This window comes from Hylobates moloch, unplaced genomic scaffold (assembly GCF_009828535.3).
Source record: "Hylobates moloch isolate HMO894 unplaced genomic scaffold, HMol_V3 SCAFFOLD_45, whole genome shotgun sequence".
In the NCBI taxonomy this organism is placed as follows: Eukaryota; Metazoa; Chordata; class Mammalia; order Primates; family Hylobatidae; genus Hylobates; species Hylobates moloch.
In genome coordinates, this window is record NW_026652320.1 from 59,033 (window position 1) to 79,640 (window position 20,608).

Genomic DNA, 20,608 nt, shown 5'->3' on the forward strand with positions numbered 1-20,608 from the left:
AAGATCAGAGAATTGTGAGTATGGGAAGGGACATCTTTTTTTATTGTGTGTAGGATAAACATATACATTAGATAAAAGTTTGTCCGCAAACGAGAAGTGCAGTTATACTGTGTTGAATCATGTACATCTTATATTGGTTCACACACAAGTTTCTGGGGAGCAGTGGAATAGCAGAGGAAGCCATGCACACACCTTTGCAATCCTTTTGTGCATCCAGGCAGGAGCACTGCCCATGACAGTAATGGGGAGGGAGATCCTGCCCTATCGTCAACACTAGGTAGATGTCAGGAGTGTGTTTTCCAAGGAAAAGCATCACTTTGCCACAATTAGCATCTCAGTGAGCCTTGGCTGTTGGGGCATAGTTTTTCTGCTTTTGAATTTCACACCCACGAAGTCTGGGGCAAGGGCATCCCTTATTTTCCCCCATGTGAGTCTCTTAACTGTGAGCACTACATTTCTCTCACCTCACCACAGGGGGGTGTCTGTGTCATTCTTGTATCTAATCATTAGGGAACTATTGAACAAAACCTCATACTGGTTGGCTTCTGATTCATTTAAACCCTTACCTGTAAGAGGTTAAGGCTGTACCAGAATCAGAGACATTGTTTTTTTAGAAGACACTTTCAAAGAAGTTTAGAATTCTCTGTTTCCTAACTTACTTCCAGAATATAACAAACATACCAATTTGAAGGGAGTGAAGGAGTACACATACATACACACACACATACATATGTGCATACATATATACATATGTGTATACATATGTATATGTGTGTGTGTAGGGATGCATATAAAGATCACTGTCCATGCTTTGCTTTTTTCTACCTGTGATTTCATATCTTCCAGATAAGCTTCTCTAAGCTTTGATGTGGTCTGTGGTCTGGAAGGCCCAGTCATTGGAAAGAAATCACCAGCTAAAATTTAGGATGCCATCAGAGTTAGCACCCCATAGGGGCTGGCTGGGTTTCAACAGTGAATGTAGACCACCACCAACAACAACAACAACAAATAGAGAGAGAGACACTTTTTATTCCTAATAATTTTTACTGCCTGATTTAGAAAGTTTGTGTTTGCCCAGCATACTACATTAACTTACATAAGAAAAGGATAGCTTAAAATCTCAATTGCCATAGCCATTTATGTGAATATATTTTTTTAAAAGTTAGAAACATGGTCAAGGGGCATGGACAGATGAGCACATTCAGAAGAACAAGACCACGTTGGAAAGGAGTTGAGAACCCGAATAATTCAGGGAACTGGGGAAGTCATGCCCAGGGAGAGATGGGAGCTGAATTCACATCTTAGAAAACATGAGGGAATATGTCTTTATTTTGTATTGTGAAGCAAGGCCAGGCCAGAACCACTGGGTGACACTTTCAAAGTGTCACTTTCAAAGGCAAATTGCAGCTCTTCATTCAAAACAAAACATTTCTAATACTGGCTGCACTGGTAAGGCATTTAGCCCTTCATCATGGGTACATTCTTTACAAAGTAAGAAGTTGATTTAGAAGTTCTCTAGTGTTCCTCCTCAAATTCTGTGTTCTGTAACCTTAAAGACTGTGTGGAGGAAGTCTGGTGACTTCAGTGAACTGTTCATCATATAAAGAATTCTCTATTGTTTACTATGCTGTGCCTATTTTTGTGAGCTCAGCCTTATCATTATGTTACATAATGAGCAAAATCAGCAAAGTCGTAACTAAATCACTTCAGATCACTTGGAGCAAATTTTGAAAAATCCAGACTACTGAACTGGCCACTTGTGAAATGAATCTTGAACTCTGACTCTAGAAGAGAAGTATGTTTTCATCTGTGAACTCTGGCTCCCCAGGCATATAGGCAGCCTTTAAGTGTAGCAGATGTTAGGGACCCTTTTTCTTCCCTCACATGGGTCTGGAAGCTCGTCTTCATCATAGCCTCACTTTCACCATGGATGAGAGTCTCATCTCCATCCATTGTTGGTATCATTTTGGCCATAATGTCCATGAGGAAGCTTAGTTTTTTTAAATGATGAGCTTCTTTTGTTTAGCTCAAAATATCCAGGTATTACTACTGAGATCCTTGGGAATCCTAAAATGTTAAGCAACATGTTTCTTCTCACCTTAGTGGAGTATCATTCTATCATAGTAATAATAAATAATAAAATAACAAATAATAAAAAGTAACTGGCCCAAGTTTTGTCATCCTTAGCTTAATAATGACTTGATTTCCATGGTGGAAGACAGTAGGACTTGTACTATGCAAGAAGGGCTCATGGTGGGGTGAGCCCTTTTGAAATGAAGGATTAGTACCTATCTTACGTGGTCAAGTTCATTGAGAAAAGACAACACAAAACGTCTTCTGTGAAATATGGGACCAAGTACCTCTCACTAGGCTAGGTCTTTCTTCTGAATTAAGTCTCCTGTTATGGATGTCAGGGGGTTGGGTATCTCCCCCATCACTAGTTCTTCCAGCTGATTCTGGCTTTGATAAAAATGAAAAAACAAAGCCAAAAAAGCCCCACGTGTGCCTCTTATAGCCAGAAAATACAGAAAAATGCCAAGGGATTGGAAATAAAAAGCCCTAAAGGGGAAATTCATTCATTCATCCATTCAGCAGATACCCACCAGCACCTGCTTCATGCTGGGGCTGGGTACACAGTGGGGAGTCATGCAGACATGGGCCCTGCGGGCACGGATCTTACCCACTGGTGTCACCCGAGTTCCAGGGTAGTCTTGCCTTTGGCCTTTATTATCCTGTTGAAAAGCTTTGTTGGGATTGGTCTTTGGTCCTGAATCAAGCTGCATTCTTTAGATTGCCAGGAAAGGCACTGGGAGAGCTGGGAGGAGTGTAAAAAGTAAGAGAGCATCCTGAGGCCCCCACAGTGCCCCTCTGCTTACACATCTTTGAGTGTGACTTCTTCAGTCCACAGAGTCATTCACACCCTCTTTACCTGCTCTCACCATGGCTCACCTGCTGCCAACCAAAGCAGCTCTCCTGCCAAGGGGAAAGTGATCTGAAGGAAAAAATAAATTATTTGCCTTCCAAGAGGGTGGGTTTACATTTTTGCCAATGGGCAGGGATATTGTTCAGCTGAATAAACAGTAATTTCTTAAGAGGTTTTTTTTTTTTTTTTTTTTTTTTTAGCTATTTCCCAGTGCAGCCATTAGGCATCCTTTCATTTTATCATGTCTTTCTTTTGATTTCCCTTTGCCATTTGTGATATAGGAAATGTTTCTTCCAACAGGGTCTGAAGGGAGTTTCTTTTCATTTGCAGAGGAGGCATTTTCTTTAGACTTCTTTTGCTGAAAGCAATTGCACTCTACCCCACTTTGCTATAATTGAGATGTTTAATAAGTGCAAAGGTGCAAGGAATTGATTTTCTCATTAGTGCTTCTCCACCCAAGCTGCACATTGGAATCACCTGGGGAGCTTTAAGACTTGCCTGAACCTGGCAGATGGGATGGAGGCAGACTGAGCACTGGGTTTTGTTTCATTTTAAAAACTCTACAAGTGATTCTAATATGCATCCAGGATTGAGAATCGCCGTCCTGGATTATCAGAGCAGTGGCCTGACTCTCCTTGCTGGGTTTCGTGTTCATGCATTTGGCCAGCATCCCTCAGAAGCTCCTATGCCTGAGGCGGGAAGCTGCTGGTGAACTCAATAGGAAGGGCTCAACAGAAAGCAAGCCAGGGAGACAGTCACCAGGGACCAGGAGCACCCAAGTCTGTGACTCTCTGGGCACTGTCAGGGGAACTTCACTTCTTGCCAGCCCCTGGTCCTGGGAGGATTCTGTGACAGCTCACTCTTTTTTTGTTTTTTATTTTGTTTTAGAGACAAAGTCTTGCCCTGTTTCTCAGGCTGGAGTGCAGTGGTGCAATCATACCTTCCCGCAGCCTCCAACTCCTGGGCTCAAGTGATCCTCCCCACTCAACCTCCCAAGTAGATGGGACTATAGGCACGTGCACCCACGCCCAGCTAATTTTTGTATTATTATTATTATTATTATTTATAGAGACAGGATTTTGCTATGTTGTTCAGCTGGTCTTCCAACTCCTGGCCTCTAGAAATCTTCCCATCTTGGCCTCTCAAAGTGTTGGGATTACAGGTGTGAGCCACTACACCTGGCCTGACAGCCTAATCTTAATAGCTGTACTGGCCTGGTGGTATACAGATAATACAAACTTCCCAAAGGCTATTTAGACCCATCTAGAGAGATGTTACTAAGGTGGGAGGAGGTATGCTTGTTAAATAGATAATAGAAACTTAAAGGGACAGAATCCAATCCACCTAAGTCCTTGAAAGCTGGACTACCACTAACAGAGACTAAGAGCGATTCTCATGGATCGTCTTCCAACTGTGCGTGTATGCACGTGTCTGCCTCGCCCTGCTTTAAATTATTCACTTCTGTCTATACAGAAGACGTTACACTTGGCCATATGGTACCTCTTTAGAAAGAGAAGAAAAAAAATCTTGGTGAAATAATTATATTAGCAATGACCACTTCTCAAGTTCAAGGCAAAGCAGAATATTAATTGTGATTCCTAAGGAATGATTTTGAAAGTATTTAATGGTCATCTCTTAGGTTTTTTTTAAAGAGTGATGCTGTAGTCATAATGCAGCAGTTCCTTGGGGGAAACAAACTGGATCAGGGAGAATAATAGATGAGTAATAACTCTTCAGAGAGTTGAAGCTTTGAGTATCTGGCTCTCTAGCCAGTTGGCCAAACAAGGCTTTACATTACTAGTCCCTAAATCCACATGCACCCAGTTAGAGACCTTTATGTGTCTACAACAAAAGATGGCCTAGAAAAATAGCAATGAGCATGGACTTTAGCATCAGACAAACCTGCATCTACTAGTTGTGGACCTTTGAAAAGTTACTAGTTTCCTTGTCTATAAAATAGGGTTAATAATAGTATCTACCCAATTTTTTGTAAGAGTTAAATGAGATGACATGTATAAAATGCACAGCATGTTAATTGGATCATAAGAAATAATAAATATTAGTGGCTGTTATTATTACCCCCTGTAAATGGACTCTGCTGTGTATACCTAAAGTTAAGTGAACTAAAAGCAAAAGTAGCTATGTTGATTTCCTGAGCAATGCACAGGGCTGCCCTTCATCTTTCCCTTTGGGAGTCTTGTTGGCCACATTCAATCTTTGGGTATACTTCTCTCTTCTCTTTTGTGCTCTGTGCTGTTTTCTAGCTTCGCCATCAGTCTCTTCACAAGAACATTTATATAAAAAGCAATTTTTAAAATTTAAATTTGCTTCATTGCAAGTATCTTCCCTTTTTACATGGTTCAGTCATTTGCTGGCACACAATTTAATTCAAAACTGTTGTGTGGTGTGCTGAAATGTGCAACACACAAAAGTACATTTTGCTAAATGCCCTATGTTTAGAGGATTTCACGTACTTCTCATAATTGGTAATTAGCCAAATGGGGGTAGGGGAAAGAGCCATAGCACCGAGCCCACAAACCTAATCCACTCAATTGAACTGTCTCCAGATCATGTCGCACGAGCTCTTCTCCAGATTTAGTCTCCGGCTCTTTGGAAGATGATAAATTGGTAGTCTGCTCTGGGTTGGAAGCGATTCGTTTCTTGTTCGTGATTAGAAGAACACTTGTACGCTCTCTGCTGGGAAGAGGTGGTATGATGAGCCAATGATGAGCCAATGAACAAAACGGGAAGGACATACTATTGAAAGGAAAATTTGACCATGTGGGGCTCTTGTTTGTGAAAACACCCACACACTGTCACCCTGACTTGTACAGCCTCAAACTGCAGAGTCAAGAGAACTCACAGATCCACAGAGTATTTTTAGGAACTTGAGTAGACATCGAAGAAGGAACTGCAATGAAAAAGACTACTGAAAAACCCATTCAGAAAGTTCCAGGTGGAGGCTTGAAAGATGAATCCTTACTTATGGAAAAGCTGCCAAAGACATCTGCTAAGGAGATGGGAAGAGAGCTGGAAGAATGTTAGTGCTCTGGGCAGGAGGTGCTCCCACTAGATCACCCCCCAGAAAGTACAGGAGCAGCCAGGTGTCTATGTGGTTTGGTTCTATTTGTATATGGGAGGTGGCCCTGAAGGTGTCCTTCCTGAATGGATATCAATACTCATCTTAGGACTCTTCTAAGAGGAGTTTAGCTTGCTTCTGTCACCATCAGCATTTTGCCTGAATTGGTTCAACCAACTTCACGAAAAGGAGTGTATCTGATAAAGAGAAATCTATTTGGCTGAAATATGTTGAACTGAAACATCCTTCATGTATGTTTTATTTTTATAGAGGTCTTTCTTGAGATTGCTGCAGGCATTGGTGTTTTATTAGAACATGACAGTTTTGCTGAGAACTAGCAGTAGTAGCTGCAGTCATAGCAATGGGTGGCATGAGTCTACATAAGCTGGGAGACTGGGCTCGTGGAGTGAGTGCGTTCAGAGGCCCAGTGTACTTCAGACATTGGCTAGTTCTCCACGCCTATCACTCCTTCATGGCAAAGCAGGCATGAAGATGCTTTCTTGCTAATACTTGCCTTGGCTTTCATTTAGATGCTTCTGCCCAGCTTAAGCAAGGAGGCAGGGGATGGGAAAGAAGCAGATGAATACTTTTCCACATTGGTAATTAACTGTTAATATTGTTCACCTGTGCATGGTGCTGTGTTTAGCCACAGATCCCCAGATACGATGCTGGATATTCAGACTTCCACTAGGGAGACAGAGGCAGATTTGAGAATCTCATCTGGATGTTAGCTTAGTGTTTTTACCTACACTGTTTTTCAGGGATACCTTTATTGCTGTAATGTTTTTTTAAGTCTCTGGTGGAAAAGTCACTGGCATTTGTTCTAGCAGCATTGATTCATTGCCAAGTTTTAAAAAAGGAAATAATTAAGAGAATGCAATGACCTTTAGAGAAAATGGGTCACTCCTGTGAGTCCCACTTTCAAGGTGGTGTGCTTTCTTCTGCTTTTAGAGTTTCTTTTCTCTTTTGGGCTATGAACAGTACCTGGAGGCCAGGCAGGCCTTATTCTGGAGCAGATAGTGAGTGAGGTTCCTAGAGTACTGCATAGCCTGAGAGTGCCTCCTAAGTGGATGCCCTCCACGCCTCCTGCACTTGGCCCTGGGCCTGGGTCCTAGGCTCATTGTTGATCTTCTTAGATCTGGGTTCCTTGCATTGCAGGACCTACCTCAACCTGCTCTTGTCTGCCTTTGCTGGTGCCCCTCAATTCACCTCTTTCCTGCCTGTACTGTGATATGGTGTGAACTTGACTTACTGCTTGTCGAACCTGAGTCATGTGCTCAAATCCTGCCCCGCCACCGCTTTCCTCCCTTAACTGGATCCTTAGCCTTGGACTCCAAGGCTACAGCTCTGTCTCATGGCCACTCACGCCCCACCCAAAGGAGGTGCTACTCAAAAGTTTGAGGCAGGAGCGATTTATCATAAATGACAATGTTATAGTTTCTAATTCTAGTGTTTAGCATGGTATTATTCACTTATTTATTTTAAAATCTTAGACACTTTATCTAAAATGTCAATTTTTAGAAGGTATCAGAGCACAATTGTGGCAGCCTTTTTCCTGTATGTATTACATGTATTATTAAAAAAAGCAGGTTCATTCTATGACAGGTATTCGTTACTGTATTTACAATACAAATTGTCTTTTCAAGGGAAAAGCTATTTTCTTCGGAAATGTCATTGAACCTATGTTCTCTTTATTGAAGTTGTTCTAATTGACTTTAAACTGTTTCTCAGACAACTGGTGCCCAGTTTCTGGCCATAGAAACTATGTGAGGCTAAGTAATTCATGTTTGGGTCACTACCAGTCACAAATGCTTCTCTCATTCCAAGGCTATGCATATGGATGTCACATTCCCATGTCAATCATCTCTGGAAGGTATTATTTGCCCAGTTTTTTAAGCATGGGAAGCTGAGGCTTAGAGTCTTAAAAAATAAGTAGCTGGCAGTCTCTCAGCAAATAATGATGGTGCTGCACTACATACCCAGATCTGTGACTCCAAAGCCAGCCTTTGTTGTTTTCTTCTTGTTACTTTTAATTGGAAAAAAATTTAAATTGCAAAAAGTTGTAGAGAATGATAAAAACAAAAAATCCACGTACGCTCTTCTAGGATTAACCAATGTTGCCATTTTGGCACATTTGTTTCTGATTTTTTTTTTTTAAATAAAAGAACACATCACAGATAAAGAAGAGGTTTTCTTTTTACCTGTCCCTGATTCTGTTCCTTTTCCTTCTTTCACCCTCTCTTCTTCTTCAGAGGCAATTTGGTCTCTAGGCCATGCCTTGATGATTTTACTGTGTGTATATATATATATAAAATTAGTATATGGCTTAGTTTGTGTTTTAAATTTTACATAAATTTTAATTTATAATATTAAAAATAAATTGTACATATTTTGCAACTTATTTCTCAGTTTTCTTTTTGCTGTTATTCCATATAGATCTGGATTATTCATTTCAATGGCTAATATTCTTTTATTTGAATATATTGTAACTTATTTATCCTATTCATAGACATTTTTATTCTTTTACAAACAATACCAACATGTCTCCAGGCTTCTCTAACTAGGAAGTATACTTAGAGGAGGAATTGCTAGGGCATGGGATTGGCACAATTTCACCTTTTCTAGATATTGCCCAATCGCTGCCCACAGTGCACATACCTTTCCACCAGTCACATGTGAGAGGGCAGATTTTCCAAATGCTCACCACCACTTGGCACTGTGTGGACTATAATTTTGGCCAGTTAGGAAATGGCATCTCATTGTTTTCATCTTAATTTGCGTCAGTCTGATTACTACTTATTGAAACTTGTGAGGTTGAGAAACTTTTCTTAAGCTTATTGGCCATTCAAGTTTCCTCCTTTATGAAATGGTTGTTCATATCATTTGCTCATTTTTATATTAGGCTGTTTTTCTTTTTTCCAGCTGACTTTTAGGAACTCTACATCTTATCAATATTAATCATTTATCGAAAACTATTTGGGTGCCATTATCTTCTCCTAGTCAATGTTTTTTGTTTGTGGTATCTTTTATAATATATAAGTTTTTAATGTTGGCAGAAGTAAAGTTAATCTTTTTGGCTGTGTTGTGTGTCTTTTTTGACGTAAAGATAGTTTCTGTAATAGTTTTGAAGTTTGATTGTTCATCTTTAGGTCTTCAATTACAACCTGCACATCCGTCCCCTCTATCCTCTTTCTTACTCTGTTTTTCTCCATAGCACTTATCATCCAATAATATGTCTTGCACTTTATTTATCTGTTTTGCATGTATATTTTGTCTGTTGCCTGTTTCCTTCCACTAGAATGTAAGTCCCATGAGGGCAGGGACTTGTATCTATTTTGTTTGTGGTTGTATCTCTAACACCTGGGATAGTCACTGGCAAATGATAGTTGCTCAATAAATATTTGTTGGACAAATAATGATCCGTGTAGAATTTATTTTTGTGTATCATATGAATAGGACTCCTTTTATTTTTGGCTCACGGAAAGCTTCTTTCTCTAATAGCATTGCCATACTGATTTTTTTCATGTCACTTTCGTTAAGCTGGAGTTGTTTCCCCTGTGCCATTGTCTTTGAACAATGCTGTTTTCCTGCCCCTCTGCTGAAGACTGAAGGAAACCCATTCCTTGGGCTTAAGAGTGGGAATAAGGATGAGGAGGAGCCAGGTACAATTTATGGGGAGCTTATGGGACAGTTGGTACACATTTAAGAAGAGCCTCTTATGAGCCTGAGTGCAAAAATGGACATGATTTCCTGCTCTCAGAGGACCTTCTGGCTGACATTTAAACTCATTTGAACTTGAGGCAGAATGTCATAAGTGCTGGAAACACAGAAGCTGGGAAACTTAGTGTTAAGTTCATAGGCTTTGAGTAAATTCAGTCTGCTTTTGCATCCTGCCTCTGCTACTGACTAGGCTTTGTATCTTGAGCAAATTATCCTCTCCAAGATTCAGTTTCCTTATCAATAATACGGGAATGGTCATAACATTACCTCCTCAAGAGGTAGTTATAAGGATTGACTGATGTGATGTGTGCTAAATGCTTAGCACAGTTCCTGCCAGTACAAACTAATTCTGATGTGGGTGGAGAGTCTTTAGGGAGGAGGTAGTGTTTGACCAGGCCTTGTAGGATGGGTTGAATTTTTCTAGGCAGAGATTGAATGGGTGGACATGTCAGACAAGATATGGAATAAATAAAAGCAAAAACATGCAGACCAGAAAGTATAGGGTGAGTTCACAGAGCATTCATCTAGTTTGGATGGTATGAGGGAGTGAGAAATGAAGAGGGTAGAAATATAGTTTGACACCAATTGTGATGGTTTATTAGCACCAAGCCAAGAAGGATGTCTTTCATCACTCTGCTCATAATTCCTCAATGGCTCCCCATTGCCTGATCAGATCTGAGCTCCAGAGTGGTACCTCTGGCCAGGGGGTGCTGGGTGAATAGGAGGGGAGAGGAGCACGGAGGACAGCAAGAAGGCTCCAAGGAGAGCCCTGGCTAGTGCTAGAGAGTGTTCACTTTCCATGCACTTGAACTTTAGGAAGAGCTTCCAAAATGCAATTTTTTAGCATCAGCTTTGTGCCAGATGTGGAGCTAGGGGCTTCCATATATATGTATTACATGATTTTGAAGCAGTTCTCTCCCTGGACACTCCTGTTCAGGATTTGGTGTTTTGTCTCTGAAACTGAATTCATCAAGAAAAGCACAGGGGTAAATAAGCTTCTCCCCCATCTCCATTCCATCTGCCTCCTCTTGAATCATAGAGGAAAAAAAAGAACAGCCTAAAGAATTAGGGCCCCAGCAGATCCTTTGTGACAGAAGATATCACATGTCAACCTTCCTCCCAGCCCTGCCAACTCTCCAGGGCAGCTTTGCAGCCATAGGTTGTCATCACTGGGAGGATGGAAGCAAGCAAACCTCTGAACAGGGTGTGGTGTGAATAGGACAGCCTGGGCCTTGCCCTCACAGATGCTTACTTGGGTCTTAATCTCAGCCCTATGAGCATCCGGATGATTGTGAAGGGAATGAATGAATGATGAAAGTCTTGGCACCTCAGTTTCATGGTCTGGTGGGGATAACCACATAGGGTTGTTTCTGAGAATCATGAGCTAAGCCAGCAAAGTTCCTGGTAGCTTGCACACTCCTCCTTTCTTCCTTCTCAGAGAATGTGCTCAGATTGGGAAGCAGTTTAACTGTCCTTCCCTGACATTTGTACAGCCAAGTCATGTTTAGGTACCCGGGGGAGCCAGAGTGCTCCTCCTCTCCTTTTGGAGAAGTTGAGTTATCTTTAATATAAGATAGAAATCAAACCAAATTACATTATTTTACCTCAGAACCCAGTTGCAACCAATCCTTTTGAATGGTATAGTTCTATTATTATATATTACTTCAAACTTAATAGGAAAAAATTGATCAAAATATGTGCCATGTTCATATCTAGCCTGGCTGAATGCCACAAGACACATTAATTGAAAATGAATTTCCACAAACCCAATCAAGCATCATGAAGATGAAAAATGTACCTTTTTCCCTCCATTCCTTCATTGATTTTTCATTTTCCCTACTCAGTGCTTCATTTAGCAATTTTTCAGTTTCATTTTGTTGTGGCCTTAATTCATTTCCTTTACATCCCCCCAAATGAGATAATGTACCATTTTCTTCATCCTTATTAAACTCTTCTTTCATGCTGCATTAGTGCAGGGCAGATTCTGATCTTGTCATATTTCTCTATACATTATTTTTTTTTGTTAAAAAGAGGCTGAGCTTTATTCTTTTTATTCTTACATTTTGTGGTGGTTTTATCAAAGAGAATGCACTTTAAAAAATATGGTAACTATGAAATTACAATGTTGCAGGACTTCCAAAATAGAATTAAGGAATGCTATGCAAAAATAAAACACTTTTTCTGAGGAAGAGTGTAAAATATCAATTATTCTCATAGTCACAGTGGGTATGTGGGGATCAGACATAATTCCTCTTTTGTTAAGGGAAATGGAAACAATGGTTTGCCAGATCATAGAGGGACCAAGAGACTGGGTTAAAGACACGGCACTGTCAGGAAAAGAGCAGGCAGAGGGAGACAACGGCTGAAGCCCGAGTGAGCTCTAGAAGGTTCTGTCCCTGACCCAGTCAGTTCACCATTTCCCTGGATTTCTAGGGGTTTTGAAAACAATAATGGGGATCTTCAAAGTATTTCCTTGAAAATTTTCAAATTTTCAAATAATGTGATGGCATCAATTTCCCCTGAAAAGGCTGTAAGAACTCACAATAAAGTATCATATTCCTCTATTTTGACCTAGAATTCATAGCCCTAGTAATCTCGTTTTGATTAGATGCTTTGATTGGCAGTTATACATCTTTGATAACATTTTCAATGTGAAAATGAAGTATTCTTTCGTTAAAGCCGTTTTAAGCAGAATGTCTATAAATGAGGGCCCACGAGAAGGAATAACAAAGCAGGGGTGTTGGGGATGGTGGCTGGCTGGGGAGCTTTGGTATATTTATTAACCTATGGTTGAGTTTTGCGATGTGTGCAAGCACACACAGCCCCGACACTCTGATTTTGAAAACAATGAAATGAAAATGAAATGAAAACATTATAAACAAATTTCAAATAAAATAATTTAAAATGTTTATTTCAGGGGAAGTTTATGCCATTACATTATTTGAAAATTTGACAATTTCACAAGGAAATAGCTTGAAGTTCCCCCATAGAAATCCAGGGAAATGGTGAACTGACTAGGTCAGGGATGGAATTTTCTAGAGCTCACTCGGGCTTCATTTATGTAAAATGAAAACAAAATAAAACAAATTTTAAATAAAATAAACAATAATGTCAAATAAATGTTCAAATAAAATAAACTTAATGTGGATTTAAAATACTGAATTCCATTTTCCTTATAAGATTTAAACAGTTTGATTAAATGTGACCATCAGTTTTGTTTTTTGTTTTCTATTTTTGAAGAGTTTATTTGAGCAGGCAGCACCAGGCCACATGCAATTGAGGGCTTCACCTAAGGGGCTTGAGAGAAAAACTTTAATAGGCGTTTATGGAAGCAAGACAAGGAAAATATTTGATTGGTTAAAGCAGAAAGTCCCTACTTAGGCCACACCTGTAATCCCAGCACTTCGGGAGGCTGAGGCAAGAGGATTGATTGAGGCCAGGGGTTTGAAAACAGCCTAAGTAACATAGCGAGACCCTGTCTCTACAAAAGATTAAAAAATTAGCCAGGCACAGTTGATCACACCTGTAGTCCTAGCTCCTTGGGAGGCTGAGGTGGGAGGACTCATTGAGCCCAGGAGTTTGAGGCTGCAGTGAGCTATGATTGTACCACTATGCTACAGCCTGGGTTACAGAGGGAGACACTGTCTAAAAAAAAAAAAAGTCCCTATTTAGAGGTTAGTTGGTGTTTTCTGATTGGTTAAATTTAAATTTCATTTTCCTAAGCTGTGACGATTCATTCTGAGATGGGTTTCAGTTTGCTTAGGTCAGAACCCAAGGCACTGGAGCCACCTCAGCCTAATGGCCTCCCAGTTAATTATTTTAATGGTTCCCCTCCTTTGGCTAGCCTTTCATTTGTGAGAGATTGATCAAGTTTTAGTGTGACATCTTCTGTTACCATCATGGCTGGTTTTCCTTTGTTTTAGTGGGAAACTGCTAAGTGTGTCGTCAGTTTTAACCTACCTCCTATTATCAGTAAGAGGGGGCAGGAGGAGGAGTTGATTATACATATGACACTCCCAGAACATAATCAAAGTGATGTGCACCTTTTGTGTGCTCTGTATTGGTGTGTTTCCTGTTTTACATATGGCATTTTTCATGTTTGTTATCCTTTTCCAGCTGGTGAAAGAAAATACCCCAACAGCCCATGTCAAGCGCTGTCTGGTATTTAATACTTACTTGCTGCTGTGTTTTCTTCATTAATTTCTCTCCAAGTTCAATACTGAGTTATGTTTCATGAGTCTTGCACAATTGAGTGCTACTCACATGACTACAATGCTAGAGCCATCTCATTTTCTGTCCTCTGATGTGAAATAGACAGTGTCCTACATGTTACTAATGGGAAGAAATTCCAGGAAGTTGAGAAGCCTCACAACTTCCAGCTGTGGATTCCTCACTGACTCCATAACAGAACCATACTACATTTTTGTACAATTTCACTTTGGTCTGGTTGACATATAAGCTCTTTTCAAAACATATTGGGGGGACTTTTTTTTTTTTAACTATAGTGATCTGTTTCTAAAGCAGTTTTTATTTAAATGTGCAGATTGGCAAAGGTGATTTTAGTTCCTGAGAGAAGTTATCTTTTATATGAGATAATTGATGCACTAAACACTTGTTCCCTGTGGGTTTGGAGTCTACTACAATGGAAAAAAGTCAACCAAGGATGGCAGTAACTGTGATGTGTCGTAACAGGGGTGGTTCAAAGGCTGAGCTATCACAGAGGAGGGGGACACAAGGCCAGCCTGGAGGACTTGGAAAGCGCTGGCCTAGGTGACTGTGAGTAGATTGTGACAGCAGCAGTTTTTCTGGTGGAAACGGGGATGAAGGGTGGGGAGGCATTCCTAATGGAGCCACCAGCCTGTGTGTGCAAAGTCGTGGAGGCGGGACCATAGTGTGTTCATGCAGTGCTGAGAGGATGGAGTGTCCTGAATATAGGGTTCATTGCAGGGACAGGATGGGCATGAAATTAAAGTGGGAAAATAGGGAGCACAGCAGAAGGGCCTCCCATGCCATGCTAGTGAGTTTGAACATTGAAAGTGTAGGGGGTTTTTAATTGGGAGAGTGAGATATTCTGCATTTCTGGTGCCAGAGCATCTGTATTTTGTAAAAGCTCCCTCCATGGAATTCCAGCGTGTGGCTATGGTTAAGGATGATTACTTAGCTCAAACCACCTATGCAGGTAACTCGATTGTAGCTAATGTGAAAAAAAAAAAAAAAAAAAAAAAAAAAAAGCCATGATGAGTTTTAAGAAACTAAAAGAACTTTTATTTCCCCTCCCTCCTTAAATATCAAACTGGCCTGCATTCTAAGAGACTAACATCCTACATGATTGATCAGGCTGCAAGGCACATATTCACATATTTAGTCTGAGTTACAAAGAAACATACTCATCAAAACAAAAATTAGAAAAAATTCTATTAACATCAGTTAAAAGGTCCCAGATTTTATGAAAATGTGTTTTTCCCCTTGTTCTATAAGGGGGCCTACTATTTCATATTTAAATTTAGCTGTTGCAAGATTCTGTTCTTGTATAAATCAAATAGGTGAGATCCAGAAAATGAGTGCTTCTAATTTCTCAGTTCTTAATGCCCTGATTTGAGCCTAGTAACTTGCGTCATTTACCACCACCTGGTGACAGCTAGAACTAAATGCAGCTTTGTGAAGGGTAAATTGAAGGTCAAACTTAAACATTTAATGCATCAAGAAGTGAGAGCAAAGGTGCCTAATGGATTTCTTGCATACCAGCTATATGGTACCCTGGATTTTGGAGTAGCTCCTCATTTGGGGGTTGCTCTGGGGACATGTGTTTAGCAAGATCATCTTGGCCCAACTGGGCCTCCAAGCATCTGATCCAGACAATTTTTCCTCTGAAGTCTATGGGATGGATTGTTTAGGAATGGCTGGATGGATTTGTTGATTCATTCGTTATCTGAGAATATAAAGATGATCAAGGTCTTTACTCTTGGGAAGCTCACAGTCTGGGGAAGGAGAAACATCAGTAATCATATAACAGTAGCTACCTTTTGAGTGTTTGTCATGTGCTAGGTGCTACAAGAGACAATATTTCAAAGTTCTTTGAAGTTAGTAGTCAGAAATAATACCAGCCACGCAAGTGTGTGACATAAAGATTGTAAAAAAAGAACCAAAGGCTTGAGAGTCAGATGTTCCTAGGAGGCTATCAAACCCAGGATCATGTGAGTCTACTTATTTTAGAAGCTGAGTGCGTCACTTTGGAAAGGCGTGGAAGGTTCTTCAGGGGAGACCACTGGGGAGACTAAGTTGGGATTCAAGGTTGGCACCCCTTGGGGCCAGCAGTGCACTGACTCTGCCAGCCTTAGCATCCTTTGTGCTCTTAACTGAACAAGTCAATTCAGATCACAGGATATACTAGAAAAGATGTTTCTGTAAGGATGTTCCAGGATAAAAGCAAATCTGCACAGACAGCATTCATTTAGCACAGTAGCATATTTGCTTCTTGGGGCACCATTGCTGAAAACCATGAGCCTTGTTAGAAGCTGCAGCACCCTCAAGTCCTACTCCTGTCCAGCTCCTTCTCCCCAGAACCAAGTGTCTCTCCAGACTGCCATCAGCCCTCTGCTCTCTCATGAGAATTCTAGAGACCTTCTCCCTACAGCACTCTCTCTAGGTGATGTATTAACCATTCACTGATTTATTTTTTAAACTACAATCTAGGGGACAGTGACCAGTAGGATCCTCTCAATATCTTACTATGAGCTGCTCATTAAGGTGTTTTAAAACCACCTCTCTTGCTTTCCTTGCCTCACAAGCCATTCTGATTTCTTCAGAGATAGCGAAACGAGTGTATTTGAAATCACTTTTTACATCATTTGATTAAATATTACCCCTGACTTTCTTGGAACCTTTTAGTTCCATTTTGCCTTTCATTTAAAGATTTTAAAAGTTAACTGTAACAATCTTAATACTATAAAAAGGAATGAAAAAGGCACACCATGACAGTAATTTTTGGAAACTATTTCTACAAAAATGGAAGGAAGTTTACACAAAACAAACTTTAACCCAACCACAACCCCAGAAGTATTTCATTTATCCAATTTCTCTTCCAGCTTTTACTTTCATCATTGTAAACTTTTGCTTTTCTATCCCTTGAGGCTTTTTGTAAACTTTCCATTTTGCAGTATATTTGTTTTTAGTGTTTGTGTAATATACTCCGTCAAATTGATATTTCATAATTTATTACCCATTCCTTTAGTGCTAGACATTAAGGTTATTTCCATTTTCTCTCTATTATAAATAATGGGAGCAAGAACATCTTTATATATAGAGCTTTTTCCTATGTTTGAATTATATCCTTAGGATAAATTCCCAGGAGAGGGATTAGTGGATCAAAGGGTATGAACAGCTTTATGGCTCTTAATATTTATTGCTAAATTGCCTGAAGGGTCATACTAATTCACAATGCCACCTGCAACACAGGAGAGGAGCTGTCCCTCCCAGCCCTGCCAACACTCATTTCTTTAGTCAATAGTTTTAGGCAAATTTAATATGTAGTCAAGGGTAACCATTGCTGTTTTTAATTGGTAATGTCTTTAATTATTATTAACATTGGACATTTTTTCTTACGAGTGTTTCTGTTCTATTTTGTATGGTTTACTTTTCATGTCAGAGGATTACACTTTTTGAAACCATGTAAAATTTAAAATATTTGATAATGAAAATGCCAAATGCACGCAGAACAGAGAGAATAATTGATGGAGCCCTCTACATTACCCAGGTTCAGCAAATAGCAAGATTTGGCCATACTTGCTTTAGCTACTCCTTACCTCCTTTTTCCCCTCTTGTGCAGTATTTTAAAGCAAATCCCAGACATTCTGCATATGTTTCCTATACACTTCACCGTGCATCTCTGAACATATGGACTTTTTCTTACATACTTATAACACCATCCTCACACCTAACAATATTAATGATAATTCCTTGCTATTATTAAATACCAACCTGCAATAACATGTTCCAAAGTGTCTTTTCTTCTGATGCTTTCTTCCAATCAGCATACATGGTGTTTACATTTAGTTATGTTTCTAAAGTCTCCTAATCTAGAGCATTGCTACCCCCATCTCTCCCGACTACTTTTATTCCTACCTAAGAACTGAATCAGTTGTCTTGTAAAAATGTTCACATTCTGGAATCGACTTTTTTTGTCCTTGTTAGCTCTCGAAGCTTGATTAGATCAACTTTCAACTTTTCGGAAAGGCAAGAACACTTCATGGGTGATGCTATGTGTTTCATCGTGTATCACTTCTGGGGTGTATAATGCCTGGTTGTTCCACCTTGGGTGATGCCAAGGCTGATAATGGAGTCAAGTGGTGACAGCCCAAAACATGATCGAATGTTTTTTTCATCAGCTTTTACCATCACGGTTTAATCTACTGATGATGGATGCTTGAAGCCATTATTTCATAGAAATTGCAAAATTGTGATTTTCTAATTCTGTCATTCCTTGGCCATTGATTAACTGGAATTATTCTGTCAAGTAAAACTAGGGCTTTTTAGAATCTCAAAATGCAGTCTGAACAAAGAAGGCAAGACAGATGCTTTATTTTTTCCTCCAAACAGCTTTCCAAGTAAGGAGTTGATGCCTTTTTTTACATCCATTGGAGTCCAGTGAGCTGTTACTGTTTTTTTTTAAAGAAATATAATACTCATGTTCTTTAATATCTATCTATTTCATGTGTTTTACTCAATTACACTCATTATTATTTTTGATGTTCAGAATGTTCCATCCTTGGCCCAAGGGGAGACACCTCATGTCCTTGTTTTCAGGCATAACAAGGTATCTCGGGTCCATCTAGTTTATTTTTTTGTCCCCTGAAATAAGCCATTCCACCAAGATGTCCTGTGTTTTTTTAGTGGGGAATGCTATTTAGAGACCACAATCTGCACATATTATGTTCTTATTGTTTCCAAGTTTTCTCAGTAGATAGAATAGGGATACATATTTTACAAAAGAAAATAAAAATTATGAATTCATACTAATATTGTCATTTTAAATTGAACAAAACTTTACTTCTTTGATTTCATACTTGTACTGCTTTCTCTTACAGTAAAAATCTTGGTTCCAAACATGGTGATACTACAATATATATCAAACGGTTTCAAAATAACTTCAGTATTACTACTAACAATCTTCTCAGTGAATGAGATTACTTTGTAGCTCTATTTATCTTTAATAATCCACTAAGAATATTGAGTCAAATTACTGTATTCTAACAACACTTGGATTAATACTTCTCACCACAGAGGAAGGGGGACATCACACACCATGGCCTGTCATGGGGTTGGGGGAGGGGGGAGGGATAGCATTAGGAGATATACCTAATGTAAATGACGAGTTAAGGGATGCAGCACACCAACATGGCACATGTATACATATGTAACAAACCTGAACGTTGTGCACACATACCCTAGAACCTAAAGTATAATAAAAATAAAAACAAAATTCGCACCAATTTGATATACATCGTTTCTTCAATTCAGTTTGTTCTCAGATTTTAGGGTTCACTTTTTTCTTTTTGACTTCATTTTATTTTTTGAATCTATAAAATATGCTTTCAAAGTTAAACCTATGTAACAAGGTTTCAAAGTTAAACCTATGTAATAACTTATGTTATTCTGTCTCCTTCACCTAAGTTCTTCCCTTTCCCTATTGGTAACTGTTTATTAATAATTAGGGTTTATTTTGTCTTTGCAGTGTTTCTTTTGCAAATACATATGCATTCATGTGTCCCCACCTGTTTTACATCAAAGCGAGTATACTGTCTACCTTGCCATACACTTCGTCAGTGTTTTTTGAGATCTTCCGCATTTTTTGGAAGGTTACATAGACCTCCATCATACCATGGTTTGTATAACCAGTCACTTATTGATGGAGTTCCGTTTTGTGTTTCCTAAAATAACAAAAATCCTTTGTTCATATCATTTCATATTTTGGCCAGTGTATCTTTGGCATCTATTCCTAAAAATGGAATTGCTGAGTCAAAGGGTTAATGCATATGTACTTTTTCTAGATACTGCTAGATTCACTTCCATAGGAATGGTGTCATTTTGCACTGAGAAGGATTTTAAAATTTGTTTTGTTTTGAGACAGGGTCTCACTTTGTCACCCAGGCTAGGGTGCAGTGGCACCATCATAGCTGACTTCTACCTTGACCTCGTGGGCTCAAGCAATCCTCCCACCTCAGTCTCCCAAGTGGCTGGGACTACAGGGACACACCACCACACCCAGCTAAGTTTTTGATTTTTTGTAGAGACAGGGTCTCACTATGTTGCCCAGACTGGTCTTGAACTCCTAGGCTCAAGCAATCGCCCTCCCTTGGCCTCCCAAAGTGCTGGGATTATAGGAGTGAACTACTGTGCTCGGCCTCAGAGTGATTTTTTAAAATAATTTTGTGAGCACACAAATTTAATATACAGGATTTTTGGAAAGTTAATGTGTTATTAATGATCCTATATACTGTTCCCACTATTATGCATAACATGGCCTGGTACAGAGTACTGTGGTTCCTGCCTTCAGGGAAGCTATGGTTTGTTTAGGGAGACATGATGTATGATTGGAAAACAAAGAGTAGTCTAAGATATAATATATTATAAAAACAAAGATGGGTCTCTTTAGGAAGCCTTTCTTGCTTACTCTGGGCCACGTGAGTCTTTGGTTCTCTGAATTTCAACACTTTTAATGAGACTTCTAATGATCCTTTTTTCAAACCAACTTTTGACACTTGGTTGAATAAACATGACTGCATTGAATAACACAGCTAAATGTTTGAAATGCAGCCTGCCCTATAAATTCAAGCTGAATAATCATTTTTTGGAGAGTTGTATCTACATTTCCCAAAGCATGTTCTCTG

At 39.5% G+C, this 20,608-nt stretch overlaps 1 protein-coding gene across 1 annotated transcript in view; it reads left to right on the forward strand.

Annotated features, from left to right (window-relative positions):
- LOC116463620 (myocardial zonula adherens protein-like) overlaps positions 1–20,608 on the forward strand; it is a 94,015-nt gene that overhangs the window by 49,243 nt on the left and 24,164 nt on the right. The gene's annotated exons all lie outside the window — the stretch shown is intronic.